The following is a 25790-nucleotide window of genomic DNA, read 5'->3' as shown; positions in this document are numbered from 1 at the left end:
ATATTCACAAAAACACGCAAGCTACTCGGTATCAAGCCACCACATCTAAACATCACCACTGAGCTTAGGCTAGTAGCTATAACCAGGTGGGTAACCACAATATTTAGAACATGAAGAAGAAATCTGCCTCCAAACACCAGTTTTCTACCGCATTAACCAGCAGACACTGTCATGTTGCAATTATGTTGCACACTCATTCCATTTATGATGAAACATATGGAAACTTAATTCTCTGAGAAGGTGAACAATAAGCCCTGGGAATATCACTCACTTTCAACAGATTGAAATGGTTTGATCACCTCCTGCCATTCCCTGCCTTTTTCTGAGCTCAGCTGCCTCTTAGGATCTCAGCATGCGATTCTCATTAATGGCAGCAGAGGGGGGTGCTGGAGCTCTAGGTGACCATGCTTCTGCATTAAACCAGACTTTGCAAACCACTAGGCTCTCAGGCTAAAGGGGGAAAAAGTGGGAATTCCCCAGTCCAAGTAATGCTTTCTGACATATAAAAAGGCAAAATAGTTACACCTTTCACTGCATCACTGTGGGAAACTAATTTGTTTTGACATCCCGAGAAGTAATCTGATGTTCGTATTTATTCCGAAAAAAGCTGTATTAGCTAAAAACAAATTTCATGAATAAAACCAGGGGTACGTAATCAGGCATGTGTGTCTACTGAGCATGACTGATATAGAGGGAATTTACCATTGCTTGGAAACTTCTCTTTAAAGGAATCTAATTCCTATCACTTTGAAATCTTTCCCAATTCCTCTCTCTAGCACTGTTAGGACCCAGGACACAGCTGTCTCCGCCAACACATGGAAACATTATACCCAGAACACTAGCGGGCATTGATCCGACCCGCTTGTCTCATGCTTCTCCTTCCAAAAGGCCTTATAAATGATCTTGATTGAAGAGCTATTTCAATACTATTCTTGGCACAATGACAGTCACTGAAAACATTTCTAAGCTGCAGCCTGCTTCACACAAGCTGACGCACCACCTTATTTATATTCGGTTTATGAAAATCTAATAGCTAAAATTCTATTCAAACTGACGAATCACCCAAACTCCCTTCTCCAAACTCTTCTGGTAAGGAAAGCCATATAGAAAGATATTGGGCCTTAAAGATAACAGAAAGAAGGGGGGCAGGGGGGAGTGGAATTCCAATGAAACCACAGTGAGTGATAAGGGACTCAGAGTTACAAGTATTAAAAGAGATGAATTGCATTAACCCCTGCCCTTCCCCATTATATGCACTGCCCACTGGAAACAACAACAGAATTACTAAAATCCCACACTCTCTAATGGGATGGTAATAGGATTCAGAGGCCATTAGGGTAAAGGCAATCCATATTTTACACAGTAATAAGCTCAGACTGAAGATGCTACATCCCTCCTCCGAGATCAACAATTACCAACTTAACATTAACAAATCCACAAGCATTTTTCAAAATTGCAAAATAAACCCAAGTTAAAAGCCAAAGGTCTATTTTTTGTAACTGCATGTACTTTTGTGAAGTAAAATCATCTAACTAAATTGAAATATATATATATATATATATATATATATATATATATATATATGGCTCTAATACTGATTATTGTTTCTCATTCTAGAATGCTTTGGAAATGAGGAATGCTGTGACTGTTATGATGTGGTTCTAATTCTTTATAAATGGAGTATGATTTCTCACGGCAAGTACATCCCACTTTTCAAAGAATTACCTTGTTTTTCTAAAAATGTTCTCTTTTATTCTAGAGAAAATATAAATTATTTTTGGCATTAAGAATTTCTGCAAAAGAGGTCTGAGTGAATGCAAGAGGACACTCTGGAGAAGAAAGGGAGAGTGAGGCAGAAACAGGCACCCTGACATTATACTCACAGAAGGATAAAACCGACGTAAGAAGGTATATGTAAAAAATTAAAACAGATAGAAGTTACAGTAGTGAACTCAAATCATTTAATATGTATATTGTCAGGGGGACAGTAAATTGACCACCCTTTGAATGTTTATTAGTATAAATTAAAATAATGATTTTATTATTTGTTTAACATTTGTATTAAATTGTTATCTAAAGAACTTCTAGGATGACTGTAAGACTGCTTATGCTTTTGTGCAATACAGAAAGACAACGAATCTTTAGGAAAATATTGTGGTGGCTGAGTTTCTTAAATTTTCACCAGAGATGAAGAAAAGGATTTAGTATTAATCTCCACATGTCCCTCTTTTTAACTTCCCTGACACAATACTAAAAAAGAAAATCCCTGAAAATACATAACAAATATTACCAAACTGTAGACTAATAGCCAGCCCTCTCATCAGCTTCCATGCTATATCACATGTGCTTTAGTTCTTTCTAAAACGTTCATTATTCTTTCTGAATAATATAGCTCCAAAGCTGCTTTAATCATATAAATAAATGGAGAAAATCTCATTTTATACTTCTTATAAAATATACACTACCTCCTTTGGACAACAATAAAAACAAGATGAGAAAGGCAGAAGGTAATCTAAAATAATAATAAGATACCATATCTGAAAGCACTTTCTACCATATTCCTCATACATCTCACCAAACTCACTATACATTTTCAAATTAAAATAATATTTGGAATATAACTGAGTTAAGGTCATTAAAATTTAAAGTTATCTACTCTTTAATTCCAAATCTCTTAACCATTTTTCAGGGTACTATAAGAGTAATTTTCTACTTTGAGGTATGGCTTACTCATACCTGAAGAAAACCAACTAAATACCAAGAAGACGTGAATTGGGTGTGCTGACATTAGAAACTACTCAGTCATTTAAATGTGTTCATCTATAGAACATAATAAAGTGGGAATCTGGGAAATCTCCTATATGGGATGCAAACCTAAGTCTTGGGGTGTTAAAGGAAGAAAGGCACCAATTAGGGTCTTTCATTCAAGTAACTAGAGGTAGCTCCGTCTTACCAAATCAGAGAACTCAAAGCCTTTATCAAACCATTTAAGGAGATGAAGAGGAAAGGATAGTATCGAAGGATGATTTGGTGGAAGAAGATCCTCACATAAAGTGAGGTTCCTAGACCCAAGTAAAAAGAAATCAATACTTATTTACTCTGCATCATTGCTTCCTATCTCCAGTTCCTAGCAAAGTGTCTCATACTGAGCAACCACCCATGTTCACTGTGACATTGCTCAGAGTCCATGGTCTACTTCCAATAACTAAGGTTCCATATCCTAAACCAATCACTAGAGTAGTGAGAGGCAGTCACTGCTTTTAGGGTTCCACCAGGACAGGTCTACTGTCCCTGATCAGAGACTGGTGTGAAAACCACAACTCTAAAGTGTACATCCCCTTCCAACTAAAAGGATGGCTCTGTTCTGATACTTAGGGATCTGGATTATTTCAAAGTAGATAAGAAGCAGCAGAAGAAAAGTAACACTTGGAGCCACTTTGAACCTATCCTCGAGTAAGACTTGAGTTCAAACAAGGATGCCAATCCTTCCCAGTTTCTTGAAGATGTAAAACCTACTCTTTATCAATACCTTGTTATTATTTATGTATTTAAAGTCATTGAAGAGATACTAATTAAATAAACTTTATGCTGTCAAATATTTTACTAGGCTTCAGGATACATGGACAAGTTAGATCACATGGTTCCTGACTCAGCTGAGCTTCATAGATTATGTGGGTGTGGACAAGTAGACAAGCAGTTCTATAAAAGATAAACAGTGTTACAATAAGGTAAGTCCATTGTTATAGGGTTACAGAGCAGGAGCTCTGAATTAGGCTTAGGGAGGGATAGTCCAGGGAAACTTCTGGGAGGAATCAACACGTAACCTGAAACCTAAAGGATGCATAGAAGTCAGCCAGGGGCAAGCTGGTATGTCAGAGATGAGCACTTGAAAAGGCATAATTATGAAAGCTGGAAGAACTGAAGGGAATTCTGTAGAGATGGAACGGAGGATGCAGGAGCTCGAGAGCACAGATGTGAGGTCATAGAGGCAAGGGAGAGGATATCTTGGAGGTATCCAATTACTGGGTTGGCCAAAATGTTCATCTGCGTTATTACATAAAACATTATGCAAAAACTCAAACACACTTGAGCCAAGCCAATACATTACAAATTCCTTGAGGACAGGAAATATACTGTATCTTCCTCATTTAATAATTTGGCAGCAAAGTAAGGACTAGATGACCCACTGGAAGTATTCTAAAAATATTTATCAATATCTATTGGGGATCTCTTTGTGACGACTGAAACCCCTCTAAGCCTAAATTGCTATTAACTACTTCATGTGACCACTCTGTAAAAATGCTTATAGATTTTTGTTTTGTTTTATTTAGGTAGCATAGGTTTGGTTTGAATGTGTGTGTGTATGTGTTTAAATTTGGAATGACTCTTTAATGTCCCCCATTATCTCCTATTATCTTATATATGAATAGTCTCCTCTAGGCATTTGTGTTCGTAACTCTTGGATTAGGGTTTATCATGGAGGAAACTGAGCTAAGAATGCAATCTGCTACGGTGTAAATGGACACATATAGGAATAGAGTACTGATAGCTTGGATCCAAGTATGAGTGATCTTCATGTGTGCGAGACATATTCAGTTCTAAGCCACGGCAAGTAACCTCAGATTAAATGATAATTATTCCATCTCAAATCCAGATGAAACATGAAGCTCTGACACACTGTTTTCTCTTGCACGGAGAGAGTGTAGGAGGCACCAGCAATCCTGTTGTTAAGTAGGTCAGAGTTACCTGCCATCATTTTCTATACTTTCTTGAATATGACTTTTCTAGAGAAAGACTTGATCAATGTCCTCAACTGTGCACTAATTTACTGAACTGTCAACAATTTTAGCTTTATATATAAAATAAATTACAATTTTCTAAGACATTTCCCATCATCCGGGACATTTAGTTCCTTAGAACACATAGAATTGAAACATATAAATTATCAAATTATTCATGTCTAAGAGTGGAGGAGACTGAATTGGCAGCTAAAATAGAAACACTGTTTTGGATATAACAGTCAAATGTTTAAAAACAATTTACTATTTTGTTCTGTTAAAATTAAAAATGTCTTCAAAAATATTTTAGAGAATCAACATCTTATATAAAATAAACTATTATAAAGTAATTACAGCTTGGGTTTCCTGTCAAGGTTCTTGCCGTGTAAATGTTCATGTATCTGAAATTTGCTTAAAATAAATAGATTAGTTTAATTTCAGGAACAAGAATGACATGACTTTTTTGTTAACACTGATTAATGATTTTAGTTCCTAATGGCATCAGTAGACTATCATTATTTTATCATTTGAAAAATGGTCTTCAGAATCTCTAGGTCTCATCTACATGTGAATGTTTGCCCATTTCTTATATTCTACTGACCTCTAGAGACTATGTGTGTGTCTATAAATCACATACGATATGTGGCTATAAACACATGAAACATACATCATAAATATCACATAGATTGAGAAGAAAAGAATTCTAACTGTGGAAGCCCATTTCATTTTAGAAAAATATGCACACATTGTTTACATATATTTTCAAACAAGATCTTAGGCCACATTAAATACTAAGCATGTTGATGGCACTTTCCCTGTGTTCTCACTTATACAGAACTCACAGAAAAGTGAATATCATACAAACAGACCCTATGTTTGGTTTGTGACTTGCCAGCAGTAAGAAGAAACAGAGAATTTAGTCTCACTGGCCTGGCTTTTCCATAAAGCCAATTTATTTTTAGTTGAGACCAGACCACTTCACATTAGGATCTTCTTCCCCACAAATCATGGATGCTGTTTCTTTTCCAGTCTTCTTCCTGAGCAGGCAAAGTATGCTAACTTAGAGCTGAGGGCTCTGATACCTTGGTAATCCTTGAGTTTTTTCTCTCAGTGTTTCCAACTATGAAATATATCCATGAGTGAAACATTCAACATTAAAATAATTGCTAATTCAGTACTAGATCATGAATTCCTTAAGAGTTATGTGTGGTTCATCTGGTAACTAGTACATTGCATGTCAGATTATGGGAATTTAATTATGTCAGCTAGAAAGAAACATGGTATTTTGCCAGGAATATAACCACCTTACATGTTACAAGGAATACGACGATTCTCTCTCTTTCTTTCTACTTCTGACTATAGACAAAGGTACAAATATCAACATAGATACAGGTGCAGAGCTGGAATTATAGATAAAAATATGCACATACATATAGTAACATATATTTATGTATATACATGTGCACACACATATGAATGTCAAGAGGCACTTCCTACATAGATATAACTTATGACTAGATTTGACAATGATTTTTCTAATAGTTACCAAGGTTTTCCATTTTCAGTTTTGCCTGATATATTATTGCTTAAATTTTCATTTTACAATATGGATTGAAAACTAATGGTTACTATACTACATCATCAACTATACCTCAACATTCTAAAACTTCAAGTATATTTCTTTCTAATAAACTCAGTTTTTATCTAGTGACAAGAAAATATGTTTAGTGTTAAGAATAACATTTTTTCCCTTTATATTTGGGTCAAGTATACTCCAAATTATATATTTTGTTAGCTACATTACATTACCTATTAAATTTAGAAACTGAAACATCTTTTGAGTTTTGATTAGGCACCTCAAGTGCAACCAATTGTTTATAGACATATTTTTCAGATCAGGATAGTGTAAGAGAAGAGTGAATTATTTGATAAGATGTTACCATATGGCAGATATGACTGCAAGAGTTTGAAAATGTTCAAGCCACAATTCAGGTATAAGAAAAGGAGAGGAAATCAAATTTGATTCTGTGAAAATATCCACTAGATGGAATCCTACACTCTGCAAAACTGGAAGGTGTCTGGTAAGGTCCATGCCTACTCTGCGATCACAGTCTCTCGGAAAAGCCAGCCACCCTTTCAATTCTTTTCCATTTCAATATAATTCCAGGATCTAAGAGGCTGTCAAGTCTTTAAAGTTGTTTGGGACTTTGAGGACCTCTAGAGGGACAAATCCTAAATGTAAATAATTTATCAAGAACTGACTGGCAGTCACTGATGATGAAAATGAGATAGGACTGGTGTTGGAGATTAACTTAGGTTTGGGCACCAGTAATTCACTTTTGTACTTAATGCTAGAGAAATATGCTTAGCAGAATCCCAATAACTTACACAAGGTATACTTGCTTGATCTGAGTGGCTTTATAAAATTCCATCTAGGCATGCTATCCAACCAGTTAATTCAAAATAATAGTTGGTTGGGTAGTAAGGCAGGGGAATGATATAAGCCAGAACAATGAAACCAATTACTTGGAATCATTCAGACCACTGGATTTACTGTTTGCCTCTTAAACATGTGGGTAAAATACTGGCATTTTGATAGCTATAATAAACCACCATTTGTAAATAAAAAGAGGGGTACCCTCAGAAGGAAATATAGTCAATTTTAATGAATAATTTAAAAAACCTACCACTTAGACTTTTTACATAATTCACTCTTCTGAAGGAAAATTCACAGGTTTGGATTTTCCTGTTCAAACATGCTTTTCCATACCATTAGTAGAGGTGCTAACAATTAGAGAAATGATTCACGTCAGGTAGTGACAGAAAAGACAAGGGAGTCAGGAAGAAATCTGAATAATCCCTATTCTGGAAATTCAAACTCTGGGTAATCAAGACTGTTTTACATCTTCAATAATGATTCTGTCCAGTTAAGAGAAATTGTAATCTACTCAGTTTCAAGACTAGAAAGTCACATTTCTCAAAAACTTGTATTTCAGCCTCCAATAGCTTAAAAAGTTCTCCTAGCTAGATTGTCTCCAATTACAGAAATCCTTCCCAAGTACAAGGCTAGAGAAGTATATTAAACCTGTAGGATACCATGTAGCTGGCTGTTTTACAGAGCTTTACAGCACACTCAATCTCTATGCATGAGGTAATACTACTGAAGCAATTCACCACAATCTGATAGCACTGTTTGTTCAGCTCACAAATGTTGTCTTACATATGGGGGTAAATTGTCTTTGAATAGAAAGTTCAGGATCGCAAGCAAAGGGAGGTACAAATAAATTTATATTAACTTTAAGAATCCCTCCCCTTTATCTCAACGCATACATAAAGATTTCATGGGTAAACAAACACAGAACTGCTACGGATTCAATAGATTTCTGGTCTACCCAGCAATAACCGATTTACTGCAATGACCACAGATGTGTGAGTCGGGAAAAAGGTCTGGCCACAGTCAACTGACAGAAGAACTGATGGCAGCAGTGAAGAGGCAGCTCCAGCGCAAGGCTCAATTTTGGTACTCCGTCAAGAAGTGGTCGGTGACTAGCAAATAACAGATAATAACAGAATTGTAAATTCCATTGTATTAATACACATTCCTGCAATGAACATAAGGATGTGTATGTTACGGCTTGGTGAGTGCTAATTTTTCCGGGTTTTTAGTACTCTTGGCAAACACACAGAAGCAAAACAGTCAAATGAGACAGATTGAAAGAAACAGAAAAAAAAAAATCCACCTACATTCAAGGTACGAAACAATAATTTCTAAGCCTTTAAGATCTATTTTTTTTCCCTTGCATTGTAATGCAGTCAAGTGTCTGAGTGATGCCTTTTGTGTTTGATAATGTCAAGTTTGAATGTCATGGGCAGCCCCCATCTCTGATGGTATTAAAATGGTGGGAAGATGAAAAGCTTGGAAAAGTAAATGGAACAAATTAGATTAAAGTGGTTGGGGGACAAGGCAGAGCACTCATCTACAGCTTGGTTCTGAGGTGGCATTGGTCACCCTGTCTACGAGAATAGGCTAGTTAAATTAATTTCTGAGTAAAAGGGTGGCACTCTGCTTACTTAATAATGCTGATAATTATTTTCACTGCTTCTCTTTATGAAGTCTATCGGATGCAAGAAAACATCTTATATGTTAATACAAAATTTCCATTAAATGGTTAGAGGAGTCTCTACAGCTGAACTTCAGTCAAATATTCTAGATATCTCCCAGTTCAAGGTAAGTGAGTCAAGGTTTACAGAAAATAAGTGACACATGGGCAATTCAGGGAGGCAATTGATTCCAACAAAGAAAGTATATACCTTTTCAGAGAAATTAAATCTTAAAGATCATAAAAACCCATTCGAGTCAATGTCAGGAAACCAGAGATGAGCCTAACACTAATAATACACAGAGAATACCACACCCTCTAAATTCCAGGTCTCATCTCTGACGAACGGTGAAGGTTTTTCTTACGAAAACAAAAGCATATACACAGAATCTCTTCCTAATTAGGCCATGACATCTACAGTACATACAAGAGATTGCAATAATTACAACAGGAAGATTCTCTCCCAGTCCCTCCCCCTCCCTTGACAGTGTTTCTCAACCTTACCACCCATGTCTAGGCTAATGCAATAGATGATTCACTGGCTTCCCTCCTCAAGACTAAGGATTCTCGCTGTTTTTTTCTACAATACCCCTAGAAACTAAAACAATATTCTACTACTAATGATAGCTGCTCAGGACCACAATTTAATGGGAGAGCAAATGGACTGTAAACAGGCATTTTAGCATCACTATCTCTGGGCACGTGGCATAGTATGGACCCATTACTGCACTTCTCCCTGACTCCTGTACTAAGAAAACTCCTCTAGAAGCTGCCAGATCACATCTTTCCAGTGACTGTTGAGTATCTGCTATTTGAGGCTCTCAGTCCTACTGGCATCGGTCATTCATTCTGGTGTTATTGCCCACAGGACCCCTCTGAGTTTGCTCATTTGGATTATTCTGTGTTTTCACCTTTCACTTTCTGATTCAAAGGTGATCACTCTCAGGTTTCCCTCAACTTACAATGACCTTTCCTTCTTTGCTCTCCTAAACAAAGTCAGGACTAACCAGCACATTTTTAACCCACTAGATAATTCTCCAGGTCTGGTCGGCGCCTTCTGTTTTCCTAAGGTTCTCAACAAAAGGACAGATATTCTTTTGCTATCAGGACAGATATTTTGGGGCACATCTAACAGGGTGCTTTGAATATAGTCAGTGCTTGATAGCTATAACGAAAAACAGAAAACACCGAAAGAAAAAAAAGCAAATCAACCAGAGAAAGAAACCACATACTCCAACCAAATTGTAAAGCTTTTCTTATTTAAAGACGGAGAGAAAAAAATAATCAGTATGGGTCAAACACAAAATATGTATTTGAATCAAAGCAAAAAAAAATAAAAGTTGAAACAACCTAACCCCAGTGGACTAATAGTGCTAATTACAAAATAGGAATAGATGACACTCATGCCTTCTAAATGTAAGCTTTTTCCTCCCAGTAAAGAGAATTGAATGGGTGTTAAATCAAAACATCCTATGGAGCATTTCACACCTCAGGAATGAAAACTGACAAAGAAGGACTTCAGTGCATAAGAAAAATGCACCAGAAAAGAGCTTGGACTGTTTAAGGTAAGAAACACTGAAAGCTCTACCACAAAGGGTGTACACTTGTCTTATCTGAATGTGCTTTTGTAAGAGCCAAGGCCCTCTTTGCATTGGAAAAATTCTCTTTCACAGCTGAAATTGGTGAATTGATCATTTCCAAAAATAAATACTCCCATAGATAGAGGTCACTGGTTGCCTGAAATTGCATCAGTTTGTGTCTGGGTACTAGAGTCCTGGGCTCCCCTGGGATGTCTTTGTCATTTTATCAGAGTGATTATCAGCAGAGAGTTCCAGCATGGGTCCCCTCAGCTTCCAGGGATGATGTTTGCTCTCCACAACCCGTTTGTCCATCAAGCCTTGTGGCTTTTGCTTTGGTAATCTGGCACTTAATAGCCAATGCTAATTATATTTCCTAGTCAGAGGAAAATCCTATTGGGCTAATTTTTCAAAATCAGATAATAAAAGAACTTCCATGACAAACCATGTAGGTTTCCGATTATTTTTTAACAGAGAGATCTATTAAGCACTTAATATTCAGTGGGAAAACAGTCTCAGAGCAATGAAATTCTATTACTTTAGAGGTTGCATGCTTTTAATTTCTTAATATTTCATTACATGTTGGCAACTGGTGCATATTTTTATAATGCGTTTGATCATTACTCTTCTCAGGGTATTCTATTTCAGTTCCTCCTCTGACATCATATTTGCATGTTAAAGGGTTTTAGCATTCAGGGATGAAATGTTCTGAATAGTAATGTGCAGTTAACTTGATTTTTTAAAAACGGAAAACAGCAAACAGACATTATATATAAGGTCTAAGGAGAACAATCTCATAATTTAAAAATCTAGCTCACGTTTTAATAGCTTTCTATAGAACATCATAAAAGGTAATGATTCAATATAATTCATTAATTAGCAAATTATGCAAAATGCTATCAGCGGAGTTTGGGGAGAAGGATGTTGCTCGTTGGCTTTTCTAAGTCTACTGCATTTCTTTTTTTTCCTGCAAAAAATGATCTTTTCTTTGCTCTCCAGCAACATCTACTGGAAAAGTCAGAAAAATGCTATTTATATTAATCAGATAGTTTGAGTAGGATAGTTTGGCTTACCATCTCCTTAAAAAGTGCATGCTGAACTACCATCCAGTTTACAACTGATTAATTTCTGCCTACTTTAGTTCCATTTGGTTCTCTGGAAGGACAGCGGTTCAGTGATACAGACAGCCAAGCTACAACTTCAAATTTATCATCTCCTCACCACGAAGTAGTCATTTTCATAAATAAAATTAAAATGCGTATATGATGCAGACAACATATTTCTCCTGGCCCATCTTCTCAACACTTGTCAGTTATTTAAGAAATAATCATTATTATCAGTAGCGGCACGAAACACTCAATGGTTAGCTACAGCGAGAATCAAAGAAAAGGCTTGATCAGAGAAAGCTATGTAGAAACACGGACTGAATTTGAGAAGCACTATTTTGAGATTCTGCAAAGTTTCTTAAGTTGAAAAGAAGAAATGACATATTATGTGATTTTAAAAACTCATTATGCTACCACTAGCATGATTACATCAAACATCCTACAGCCATTTCTTTCCCCCTTGTCAACATCTTACCCCGCTCTTTTAACCATGATGAAGAAATTAAGTCTCCCCACACCTGTATGAGGGGCTTTCCAGAGAACGTCTGTTGACTATTAGCTCTAGCTGATGAAGTGTGATGAGACCTATAGTTGATTCGGTCTCCACTCCCCAACATTCAGTAGCTCCTGGTGTCCCCCTAAAACTGGATTCATGGGCTGCGCCCACAAGATACCATTAGATGATCTGGCAAATACGAGACATGCCAGAGTAAGGAATTGAGGGGCAAGTTGTTTGGAAACTTGGTAAGAAAATAATCTTATCACCAAATAAATATATAAAATATCTTTTCATGCATGGTTGCTGAACTCAACTATGCTACAGCCTAGCAATTCTTTCTGGGACCAAACCTTGCGGAGGCATTAAAGTCACCTTTCTGTATCTCATTCTGGAGAAGTATTTTTTTAACAGAATTCTGTACTTGAATATACTAACCCTTCCCAAAATCAACTGAAAATGAACTCAAACATTTTAGGGAACATCCTAGGTAAAAACCTGGATATTGTTTGGCTGTTGTTATCCTTAAATCAAAACTCTGCTAATTAGATTTTTTTTTTTTTTTGCATTCTCAAATCTCAATTCATTCACGCCAGCAATAAATTTTAGGAGCAGAGGCAATGAGCATAAAATCAGCGGAGACTGAGGTTCAAAACAAATGATCGCAACTTTAAAACAACAGCAGCAGCAACAAAAATCAGGCACTAGGAGACTACAGTGTACTGCATTTGGTGTTTGTTCAACGTTAAAATAGATGTGAGCCTTTTAAGCTTTATCCCAAAGCTCTTTAAAGGAGAAATGCCATCAAATATAATCCACAACTCTCATTCACATGCACAAAAGGGACAGATTCCTAAAAGCCACCTACAGTGGAAGTCTGCATATATTCTATATTTAAGGTTCTAATGCAAAGTTCCGACTTGAGGCTGATAATTACTCCCCTTCATTATTGAGCCGCTTAAAATCCAGGAAGACTGATCAAACAGCACCTCCAGAGTTAACTCCCATTCCAAACTGTCATAATTCAGTTATTCCTAATTATGCACTGGACCCTCTTCTAACACACACCCTAACCTGGTGTTTTAACTTCATATTTCATTTGGGACAACACTTAATCTCCATTTATGAAACATCAACCTGACACAGGTTAAGGACACAGAAACGGCGCTTCACCCAGAAGATTCAAGCCAAACACAGCTCAGCAGCTCGACTTAAATAAACTCTACCCTTGCTCAAACCTCCGGTGAAAAATTATTATAACGCAGCAGAAGTTCAGTTAGAAGAAAAATTTCAAATCCCAGCTGTCTCCCAGGGTTTAAGTCCCAGACTTCAAAAACAAGATCAATTGAATTATTATTATTTTCCCCTCGTTAGCTATTTAGAATTTCACGTAAATGCAAAGTGCTATTCTAATCAAAATCATCTTTCGCATCTCTCCCCTGAAATAAAACGGAGGAGAAATCATTCAGCTTAAATGCATTTACTATACAAATCTATTTTCAATTGAATTTGCTGCATGCTCTAATTCATCAAAATTAATACAGGTACTTTCTATGTTAAACAAAAGGAAGCCGACTGAAAAATCGGCTTCTGCTGCGGATGCCTTTCTCAATTACAAAACGGTGAAAACAGAGATTTAACTAAGCCACTCGGTCAAACCCTCCGATGGGCGCTCTTACCTGTCTCAGTTGAAGGCTTCCTTCCCTTGTTAGCAGCGTGCAGCATCTCCACTAGCTCGCCCCAATCCTCACCACCGGTCTCAAATTACACCACTAAATCCACCCCCCCGCCTCCCCCTCTTTCTTTCTTTTCTTTTCTTTTTTTCTTTTCTTTTCCCCAGCAAGAAAATGCTTATTGAAAGTGATTAGTTTTTGTTGTCCCTTTTAAGTCCTTCCTGCGGGAAGGAACAGGGGAGCAATGTGACGCCACCTTTTAATCTTTTGTAAGAGTGAAAAGGCAGAAAAGGAACGCTCGATCAAACTGAGCTGCACACATGACTAAAACTCGCAGGAGAGGCTGCCGCTGCCTGGCGAAAGCACCGCTAGCTTGAGTGTAAGAACAGAGAAGAGGGAAGAGTCAATGGAATGTGACAACGTATGTGCATCAAAGGCAGGAGGAGAGAGAGAACAATGAGCGAGGGAAAGACAGCGAGGAGAGAGGGAGAGGGAGATGGAGAGAGAGATGGAGAGAGAGAGGGAAGAGAGAACACGGGGGAGAAAAGATAGAGCGGGTTTCAGGCAAAGGGTTCTGAGAATAAAGCCACAGTGCAGTGTCTGGCAGCTTCTGTTTTTATCTCAGCAAGCATGATACACTGCCTCTCTCATTTAGAAACACATTCGTGTATCTTCCAGGTTTGAAAACTGAGATAATCGCCATGTGTCTCTGGTTTTGTCTGATTGGCATTTAACTGTGCGGTGTACCTGTGATTTTTTTTAGGATGCGTTTATGTGCAATTTATTTCGCATATTTATTTATGTAGGCAAAAATGAAAGCTGCTAATTTCTACGGCAATTTGCGGCGTAGTTTTACTGGCAGATGGAACTCTACTTATCATAACTGCTGACAAACTGCCACGGGTAAACAAAAGAAGAAACAAATGCTTCGTCTTGATAATTGTCTTTAAGAGGAAGAGCCCACACCACAATATGAGCACTTGCAGAAACCTAGGTTTCCGGGTTAAAGTTGGAACGGTGGTTTCTCTTCATTCGTGTTATTAAGAAAGGCAAAATAAAAGGCAGGGCAAGATATTTGAAGGAAAGGTGTTGGAGAAGAGCTATTAGCAAAGTGAAAACCTTAATTCTCTCTGGTTTCCCTCCAAATGTGACAACAGGCTTGCTTTCTTGAGTCCTGGAACAGAGTTTTTGAGTCACTATTTCTACAGACTTTTATTGCATCCTTCTGCCTTCCTGTACCATTTTAAAAGTAGGTTCCATTTTTAAAACAGTCGAAAAGAAATGATTTCCTAATTCAAATGGTTTTGAATGGTGTTTCACCAGCTTTGTTCTATCTGCACTCATCTCCTGCCACGTGGGGGCTAGGATTACACAGTTAAATTCCCCAAGTGACCTCTTGTATAAGGATGTAAATTGCTTATTCCAAGGTCAAGTATTTGGTATAAGTTAAGTTATTGGTGAAAATAACTGCTTGCTTCCCACAGTAACCTTAGCTAACGCAGTAGAAGCCAGCAGGAAGAGGATATGTTTGAGCTTCTGACTGACCGTCTTTTCGAAATGAAGCAATTCTAATGATGGAAAATAAATCTTATGTATCCTACTATAATAGTTATTATTTGGGAAAAATGAAAAGAGCAAAACAAAGCATTCAATCATTTCACTTTAACTACAGTGTATCCCATTATATCCCTGAATCCTAGGCATCTTGCATAAACGACCAGCTACAGACTGAGAACTGGTCCAGGAGTGAAACCTTCTATATCGGCCCTGGCCACGTTGCTATATCCAGAGGGATTGCTTGATCTTATTAAACTTGGAGTGTCATTATCTCCATGGTTTGCCAATAGGAGGATGTGTCTTTAGTTTGGACCCAAATAATGAAGGAACAAACTCCCTCCCATCCCTCCAATGTGATCAAGATGAAGCCCTACTGATCATTAAGACGGAGTTGAGAACGGAGAAATCACAGTGCCTGAACAGAAGGCAGCTGGCCAAAGGACGGAGCGTGCTCAGATGTAGAAGGGAAAGATGAGGGCCAGTAAGTAGCTAGGGAAATGGTGCCCTGGTAAGTCCAGAATCCTCTGCTGGCATTTCAGAGTGTATTGGAAGCCGTCTCCTTTAAATGGCATTATTGATATAGGTTCTATAGTTAAAATTAACTTGATACAAGGGAGTAAGTAGGCTGGGAATTTTCTGCCAATAAAAATAAAGACCCTGTTATAAGACTATAACTATTTTTTTTAAAAATTACTATTTCAGTGCAAGAAAAGCTGGGGAGTGGCCTGGGTCTTATTGAACAGGATCAGCAAAGCACCTTCAACAAAATAAAAAGAAATCCAGGCGGCAAAAAGATTTTTTTTTTAAGCTATAAATGGCTATCAATGTTGTTGCTTATTTTTACCACTTCCTTAGTGAGGAGGTGGGGACCCTGAGTGGGCAATTTTTGTGGTCTGATTTATATGACTTAAGATACCTTGACCGTGGGGGGAACCATCTGACTATACTGAGGTGCCCAAGGTGGCCCAAATCACATTAATATTTCTTGTGAGAATATGACGTTCACAAGTTCTTACTTCTCTGCAGGACGGCTTTCCCCCATGAGCTTATACAGTGGAGGGAGTGTGTGCATGCTAACTTGCTTCAGTCATGCCCAACTCTTTGCAACCCCATTGACTGTAGCCTACCAGGCTCCTCTGTCCTTGGGATTCTCCAGGCAAGAATACTGGAGTGGGTTGCCATGCCCTTCTGCAGGAGATCTTCTCAACTCAGGGATTGAAGCTGGGTCTCTTGTGTCTCCTGCATTGGCAGGCAGGTTCTTTACCACTAGCGCCACCTGGCAAACCCATACCATGGAGTAGATGGTGGTTAAATGCTCAGTTTTTGGAATCAGGCTGTGTGAGACTGAATCCCAGCTCCACCATTTGCTTGCTGTGTGATCTTGACCAAATTATTTTGCCTCTCTGTGGCTCTTTCCTTATCTCAAAATGGGTATAATAACATTACCTGCCCCTGGGGGCTATCATTAGGAATAAATAATGCATGTGCTGTTACGAGTTTTGTTCCCGGCATATAGCAAGTGCCTCATACATGTTAATTCCTATTAGAAAATCCACCCAAAATATTTTTGTTAAATAGTTAAAATAGACAATATTTTTTCACCTCAGAATAGACAGCTCACAAAGACTTATTTCCACTCTGACCTTCCTTGTAAGCCCTAGTTATTTAACCTGCCCTCTGGGTCTTTCCACTTGGGTGATATGCTTAAAACTCAAGATCTACAACCAAACTCATGAAGCAAAACCAGCTGTTTCTCCTAATTCCCTCACCTGTGTAAAGTGTATAACTCCTGAAGTCATATGGGGTCTCTTTCTTTCTTTTCTCTCTCTTCATTTGACTACCAATAGCTATCAAATATCACCCCTCTTATCTTTTAAAGTTATTGTTTCATTTCCAGATTTTTAATCCTTTCTCCATCTGGGCACTTCTGCCTGGACTATTGTGATAATCCGCTAATGCAGCACTTGGCTGTGCTTGTGGACGGGGACAAAATGCAGCATTCGCTTCTCTAGGGACAGTCCTAGGGTCCTGCCAAAGACCCAACCAGATCGTAACACCACTGCTTTTCCTCTTCTCAAGAAGGCACTCAGAATCTAAGTGCAAGCGAGTGACATTATTCTAGGAATGACCTTGAATCTGCTCTAATGGATGAAGCAGCTAATCTTCGGCAAACCAATACTTTACTATTAGTGCCTTGTTAGTTGTGACACTTCTCGCAACTGTCATGACACTGCTATTGAAAACAACCATTTTAAGAAGTTTTCTCTTCTCTAATTCATCCTTCGAAGCCAGAATAACCTTCTTAGAATGCCCCTCTGAATGACATCCAGCCCCAATAGTTATTGACTGGTCGATTGAAAGTCTGTTTTATTTCATTACCTTATGTGGCAGTGAAAAAGTCATCAAAGGTTCTCCCCAAATGATAGTAAAATCGTTATCACTGAAGAGTCAAAGAGCACACGGGAAAAAATGTAGGAAAAGAAGGAGTTGTGTCAAGCCGATAATAAAAAAAGCTCATGTCACTTTCCTGGCAATTGCAATATCTGTGATTATTGTCAGCCCTGTAACATTTGTCATTTGTGATTTCTTTCCTCATTCTAAATATGTATTAGTTTTTATAAGAAATCATCAAAGGTTCACAGTTCTTTAGAGAACTAGTAGAAATCACTTTGTTCTTTTTTCCCCCTTCAAATCCAGTCATCTCTGACACCAACCTATCTGTGTAAACATTCATTCTGTCCCTCACCGGGGCACCCTGCCCCATCCCCACACAGATCACTTTCAGAGCCTCATTTCCTCATTCTCTTCAGGTGTCCTCCATCACAACTTAGCTAGAGGCAAGGTGATTTGTGTAATAATAAAGGAGCTTGTCTTTGGGGTTATTCCTAGGTCCACATGCTGACTTGAAATTTGCTTCCTAACTGTGGGACTATTGGTCAAATCACTCTTCTATTTCATCATCACTGTCGTCACTTGTAAAATATTGTGATGATGTAATTTCATTAGGTAATGTAGAGGGATTAGCACAATATCTAGTACACAGCTAGTACCCACTCAATAAAGAGGAATTAATAATCATACATGTGCTATTAAATGAAAGGGATTTATTGTTGCCTCTAATTTCTAAACCTCAGGATAACTCACCAAATGGCTATTAGAACCATTTTACAGAGGATAAGGCTGAGCTTTAGCAAAATTAACTTACCCAATATTACACAAAGAAGAACTATAGAGCCAGAATATAAACCCTTGTCTTCCCACCTTGCAGTTATTTTCATCCTTGCCAATCATTTATCACTTAGTCTATATCATACTGGCTTGTTATTGTTTTTTTTCAGGTTTGTGCCCTACTTTTCTATGTTATAGACTAAATGAGAGCAATATTCATGTTTAAACTATCTTTGTATATTTAGTATCTTTCATAAATCTTTGAACAAAGTAGCCTGCCTACTTGGTAAACGTTGACTGCTTGATCATCTGTGCTCGTGGGGATTCAAGTTTTTAACCATATTTAAATTCAGTGACACTGATTTTTTGCGGAAATGGCTTCATCATTCTTTCTATGAGAAACATCATAATTATACAAAATAATATAAAAGAGAAAGAGTACATATGAATGAGGCATGGAGATGGAAAAGAATGACTATCTGCAAAAAAAGCTGTAGGAAAGTGATACTCATCGATTTGATTTGGTTCTTTGTACTTGGCACTTAGATACTTATATTCTGCTTGAAGCTAGGACCCTCAGGCTACCCATTCCATGAACAGAAAAGTGAAGGTCATTAGCTGAATGTCATCCATTTAAGGTTACACAGAAAGGCAGAAATATTCACTCAAATATCCATAGCATTCCATCATCTTTAATTCTTTCTTTTTAAATAAGTGCAATAATTATATTCTCATTTCTTTTCTATCTGGATATTAGTCTATAAGATACTAAAACAACCTGGAATAAGGTAAAACATTCAGTGTTTTTCAGTGTGTGTGGTGATAAACAATGCTATTGAATTTTCAACAAGTTGAATGAATGTTTTCATTTCAAATATGTGTAGACCATGGTCTCTGTCTGTCCATGCATGAGTAAAAAGCAATAGAACTGAGAAATGCCCTGTGCACCCCACATAGGATAATTAATGTCATCAAATGCTGTTGTCTTGTACCCATCTTTTGATATTTGCATACACTTCACGACTGAGCGACTGAACTGAACTGAACATGAAGTCAGGATATTTTTTTGCTCACTGCTATATTCCTGGTAATGAAAGCAGTGCATAGCTTAATGGTAGGTGTTCAATACATATGTGTCTGATAAATGAATGAGTGAATGGGGTCATCTCCCAGTGCTGCCTAAACCCATCCATTTCTGGAGACTTTTTTGATACCCACATGACTGGTGTACATTCACCCACATTTATTTTGTACTCTGCCACTTTCCCATGTTATTTCTCATGGAATTTTGTTAAATATATGATACCCTTTGTTCACAATAACATTTCCTCAAAGAATCCTTTCTAGATTATATTAGCTCATGGTAAATGCTCTTTTCTCTAATTTCAAAGCACCCTTTGCCTGAAACTTTTTGTTAGATGTAATTTTCCAAATTTATCTTGTCCTGGCTTTGGATATCTCAAACTGTTAGTGAATTGTTATTCTTCTAAAATCTCTAGGTTATTCTTATTTCATCATTTAGATGTTAAGTTTCTGGAAGACTATAGGAACTAAGTGCCTTTACTTTTTAATATATAATATGTATTGCTATTCTTTTGAGTACTATCTTGTACATAGTGTGTGTGTGTGTGTATAATATATATATTGCATTATATATGTATATAAATAACATGTTGATTGATGTTTATACTGAAAGTATGGATAGGTATAAAATTCTATTATTCAGAAATTATGTTCAAAAGCATCTAATACAGCCCTTGGCCTTTAGAAAACTGTTGTTAGGATCCTGCTAGAATAGTGGCAAACAGAATTTTTTTGCAGCTTATTCTGCCATTAGGTGAAAGGCCATTCCCTTTGTCTCAGTGTATGTATTTCTGAGCACATGTTCAGAATCAACCAGTATTTCAGCTAATGTTGAAATTAACTCCCTCCAACAAATTGAGATTTGCAGGCAGGAAGATTGTCTGTCTTCTGGAAGATTATCATTTTTTTCCCCTAATCATTAACGTATTAGTTGAAAGTCAGCTTATACTGACCTGTAAGCAACTAATCCTTAGAGAAAAGTTTTCTCAGTTCCATAGGGTCTCATCTATGGGGTCATTCAGATCTCATTATCCGCTTATTTGGGAGGTTAGTCTTTTCTTAGGGGGGATAGGATGGAAGAGAACATGGTGAAAGATACCTCGTCATAATAAGCCTTACTCCTTGAATACAGGAGCTTTCTTAGGAAAGTTTTTTTCACCCTTCTAGAGATTCAGGATGTTGAAACTATCTATAAAGTACTGATTTTCAAAAAGAAAAAAAAAATTCTCCAAAATAAAAGGTTATAACCACTGAAGTTTCAAAAAACCCTTCATGTGTTCTTCTTACTGTAAAGATGAGATAATTCAGGTCCATTTTCATATCTGTTTCCAAAACTCCAACAAGTATATAAGATGATTAAGGGTTGGTGATATAGTTTCCTGAAACTGGTTTATCGAATATTCTAATTATATCAGATCTTATTTAGCCAATTAAAACAAATTATTTTGCTTATAAAATTGTTCACATTGATTATCATGTTCAGGCATTTTGGGTTTTTTCTGCTGAAGGGAAGCCAGTCGTGTCTGTTTTCCGTTTCTGTTTTGCATAGTGATTTGAATACCCCCTTATGTGAAAACCGAAGTGGCAGCCGCCTAATCCTAAAGTACAAATGGAAGGCAAATCAAGAGAGAACCTCAATTCTCTGCTTGCCATGGTGGATCGAATCGAGTTGCCCTCAATGAAACTCTAAGAATTTACGTTCCTCTCCGTTGAGTTGAATACAGGCTTCGGTGGACTATTTGGTTCTTGTTACTGATGTTTTTCAATACGGAACATTTGAAAGCATCCAACCAGAAGTTGCACAATGATCACAGCCTTGAACGTATTCATCAGAAAAACGCATTCACTGCTACAGGTTTTATTTTTACTGTAACCAGTGTACTACGCTGTTTGCCAGTTTCTTCAATACTCTTACCTATGACAATCACAAAAGCAATTCGCAACCTTACTTATCAGATAGTTCTGTTTTACAATAATCTGGTTGCTATTTGTAAAATCCAGGATGAAACAGTGCAATTTCTGATGCAGAATATCTGAAAAGCTCTGGAAGCTGCTAGGAAGAGATATGCACTAAAATATGTAATGTGATGGAATTACAACAAACAGACGTTCTGGAGGGTACACACTCAAGTGCCTCTCAGAGTGTGTGACATTTAAGGGTGCAACTTGCAAGATTTACAAATACATTCTGCATTTAAACTGCCCCCTTACACCCACCATCTTTCTTAGCTCCAAATTGAATTCTCTTGTTTAAAAAAAAATTTTTTTTAAAGGTAGAACTCTCTCAAAAAGAATGATCGATCAAAACAATCGTCACTGAATCACTGTTTCTAGAACAAAATGAAAATAAGGATCTCAATTAAATTGTTCATTTCACGCGCAAGTTCCTAGATATCTAGATGCACTCTGAAATCAACAACATCTTTCTGACAAGAATTTAACTAACACAAAAAAGTGATGATTTTAACAGCTGACAAATCCCTTGTGATAAGGGGCTTAAAAAATAATGCAAACAAACAAACCACTTTTCCAGTGATTAGACTGTGCAGATGTCAAAGAACAGTGTGTTACACACGCCTTGGAAGAGTACGGATGCGCAATAAATCTTGTAAAAGGAGTTTTCATGACAGTGCATTAGTGTGAAAGAAAAAGGGGAATCGTGTGCACCACTGAGAGGCAGTGTGGCACAATAGAAAAAGTTTCTGTGCTTCAGCCTCAGATCGACCACCACCTCAGTACGTGGCGTTGGTCAGTTCACTTAACCACTACCCACCTCCGCTTCTCCATCCAATAAATGGGACGAGCAGCTCCCAGTTTCTGATAATAAGATTAATAGAAAACATTAGTGTACTCATAAAAATGGAGAACTCTCTATTTTTCTCGTGCAGTCAGATTCTACCAGAGCTAAATCTACTTTGAGGGAAGAAGAAATTGTATTCTGGAAGCTGAATGCTTTCCCTGAGGCTTCTGGGGCACCAATTAATAGATTGAGGCAATAAACCACTCAATACTCCTGCATTGGCTCAAGGAATTAATGCAGCTCACCTCTGTTGCTGTGAGTGCAATACCATGTACTCAAAGGATGTTCAATAAATATTAGCTGATGATGGTATTGACAGGGTGCCGTGTACAGTCACAGCACTAAGTGAATTATGAAGTTTACAATTGTTCAGAAAACTCATTGAATTATTATTGGCAATCAGGGAAACATTTCTCTGACCTCATTTACTTTATTTTGATATCATCTTATGCATAAGAAGAATATTGCCCATCCCTAGACACTTAACAGTCTTATCCTAGTGACTTAAGAGAATACAAATAAGGTTATCCTTCCAACTACATTCAGAATCTAGGCACGTCTTAAAACTCCCATTGTCATCACCCCGATGCAATCTATCATCATTTCTTTTCTGGATTATTGAAGAGCCTCCTAATTGTTCTCCGTGATTTCCACTTTTGGTTCCTGTGTCAGATTGCAACAAGAAAGAGTTCCAATGGATCTGACCTTCATGCATCTGTATTCCTATGTAGTCCTGGCCCACACCGACCCTGAGATTGGCCTTGTGACTTGCTTTGGCCAATGAGATGTGAGCAAACACCATACAAGTAAAGGTATCATAAGCACTTGGGATCCAGGGCTTGCCCTGTTGGAAGGGTGCCACTTCCATAAAAGAAAGCCTTGTCTGACCTCCTGGAAGATGAAAGATGATAGAAAAAGAGAAAGAGAGGCCCAACCATTTCCTGGAGTCCATCCATCACCTGACCCACCAGCTGGACATAACTGGATGAGGGCAGACAAGCCCAGCGGGAGACCTGACCAATCAACACACTAAAATCAGAGAAATAAATTCTTGTTTCAAGCCAGCAGGTTTTGGTGTGGTTTATTTAGCAATACGTAACTGATACAGGCTCCTCCTCATTATTCTCAGTTCTTCAGAGTGAATCTTTTCATAATTTAAAACGGATAATCTTACTCCTCTGCTCATCACCCTCCCTCCAAGAACTCCTCTCTCTTCTAGAGTTAAAGCCAAAACCCTTGCAATATTCTAAAGACTGGACATGCTTCATCCTCTTGCAGTTTTTTAGATCCCAAATCCTACTAATTTCTCCCTCATTGTCTCCCTGGCAGCTACACATGCCTCTTTCTAGAATGTTCTTCCTTGTGAACAAGGATTACACTCTTATCTCATTTGAGAGTTTCCTCTCATATCATTTTTGTTTTTCCCAATGATGCCTACTCTGTTTACAACTACATCATCCCTCACCCCAAATTCCCCATCCACCCCCTTTTGGTTCTTTCTCCAATGCACTTAACACATCTAAATCACTACTGTCTGCTTAATTTGTTCTTTGTCTTATTCCTTTATCAAAATGTGACTCAGATGGTAAAGAATCTGCCTGCAATGTGGAAGACCTGGGTCAGATCACTGGGTCAATAAGATCCCCTGGAGAAGGGAATGGCTACCCACTCCAGTATTCTTGCCTGAAAAATTCCACGGACAGAGAGGCCTAGTGGGTTACAGTCCATGGAGTCAAAAAGAGTTGGATATGCCTGAGAGACTAACATTTTCACTTTTTTCAAATTCCAAGAAGGTAAAGAATGGTTTTTCGGTTTACTCTTGGATTTCTAGCACCAAATCCCATGCCTGATACTTAGGATAGATTTAATAAATATTTGCTAAATTATGAAACAAATCCTCCTGGGCTCCAAAGGTGCTCCAGTTGGATTCTACGTGGAATGATGTTGAGAGAGAATAGAGTCCGTAAGGGCACACAGCTGATGCAACTTCCAAAGATTTATGGGCCCTCATCTGACAGAGCACAGAAGTGGCCTCGTGGTCAAGGAAAAGAGAAGGTCAAGGAGGTTCTTTGGGCAGTATTTTATCAGCAGTTCTCTTCAGCAGGTAGTGAGGGCTGCAATCAAAAGCAAAGAGAAGTGACTCAGCACCAGAGGAGCCACCCTGGAAAGGCTAAGGAGGACCCCAAGGGAAGAAAAGGAGACCTTCCTGGCCTGCTTGGATAGAAAAAGCAAAAGATCCAAAGAGAAAGATGCATCCAAAGGATAAAACTTATCTTTTGTTGGAAGACAAGTTTGTAATGTGCTTGTACTTGTTTCACCAAATGAGATGGTTGGATGGCATCACCGACTCGATGGACATGAGTTTGAGCAAGCTCCAGGGTTGGTGATGGACAGGGAAGCCTGGCGTGCTGCAGTCCGTGGGGTCGCAGAGAGTTGGACAGGACTGAACGACTGAACTGAACTGAAAGAAAAATATATCTGAGGCTTTGTCTTTTCATGTCGATGTCAGGGTTGAGGATGCAGACCAATGAACACCTGTTACAGGACCTAGGCTTGCACCCAGGGGCGTGATGTGTTGCCATTCACACTCCATAAGCATGCGTATTTCAAGGCTTGCTGTCAGTTTCCTTAAAAAGCTAGCACTTGATTAGACCAATCAGAAAGATGGCCCAAGCTCCCATTTGAATACTTTATTTTGTGAAAAAGTCCATCTTCCAAAAGCATAGCCCGGGCTGGTGGTGTGGCCTCCAGCTTGCAGTACAGGTGTGCTGTCAATAATTCACTTTGGTTACTGCCAAACAAACGTGACCTGGGAAGACTTCACTTCACCTCACTGACTCCATCTTTGTGCAAATCTCATCCACAGCCATCCATTTTCCTCCTTGCCCACATCTCATTTTCCCTGTTGCTCTGCAATTATTTATTATCTGGCTCAGTAATTGTTTTGTTTACAGCGGCCATGCAAACTCTATTGTTAGGGGGAAAAAACATGCTTCTTTGCCTGTCTAGATTTTCCTGTGTGGGCAGTAAAGGATGCTGGTCTGTTAGAGCTCTTAATATACTGTTCTCTGTGCTCAATTTTCCAAAAGATGAAAATTGCCCAAAAGCAAAGTAGGCAGGAGAAGTATGGTGGGATGCTACTGCAGCCCAAGTTCCTGCTGAGGGATGGTGGCCCCATGAATGTCGGGGAGCATGTGCTAGTCACTGCTGTGGCCCCTGCTTTCTGAAGAGCTGGCAACATCCAGCCCTTTGGAATAGCAAGTCCTCCGCTTCACCCCTCCCACCGTCTCCTGCACTGCTTCAGTTAGTCATCCCTGGCCTTTTATAAAACCAAAACACCGACAGGCAGAACTGTTAGCCCAGCCCAGCAGATGAGGAGGCTGAAGGAGGCACCAGGACTTGGGATCATTTTTTTTTTTTTTTAGTGATTCTCATGTATATATTTTAGCATT

The 25790-nt window shown here is 38.2% G+C and overlaps 1 protein-coding gene and 1 long non-coding RNA gene across 2 annotated transcripts in view; one reads left to right on the top strand and one right to left on the bottom strand.

Annotated features, from left to right (window-relative positions):
• The window catches only part of TENM2 (teneurin transmembrane protein 2), a 1754865-nt gene that overhangs the window by 729707 nt on the left and 999368 nt on the right, over positions 1 to 25790 (bottom strand). The window lies entirely within an intron of this gene.
• Positions 4929 to 24832, top strand: LOC145511354 (uncharacterized). Its single transcript, XR_014057820.1, has 3 exons — positions 4929 to 9006; positions 10314 to 10443; positions 24443 to 24832. It is a non-coding gene; the product is annotated as an uncharacterized LOC145511354 (long non-coding RNA).

This window comes from Giraffa tippelskirchi, chromosome 6, assembly GCF_054371585.1.
Source record: "Giraffa tippelskirchi isolate mGirTip1 chromosome 6, T2T-mGirTip1v1.2.pri, whole genome shotgun sequence".
Lineage (NCBI taxonomy): Eukaryota > Metazoa > Chordata > Mammalia > Artiodactyla > Giraffidae > Giraffa > Giraffa tippelskirchi.
The sequence above is the reverse complement of the archived record's forward strand: the minus strand, read 5'-3'. Positions and strand labels throughout refer to the sequence as shown.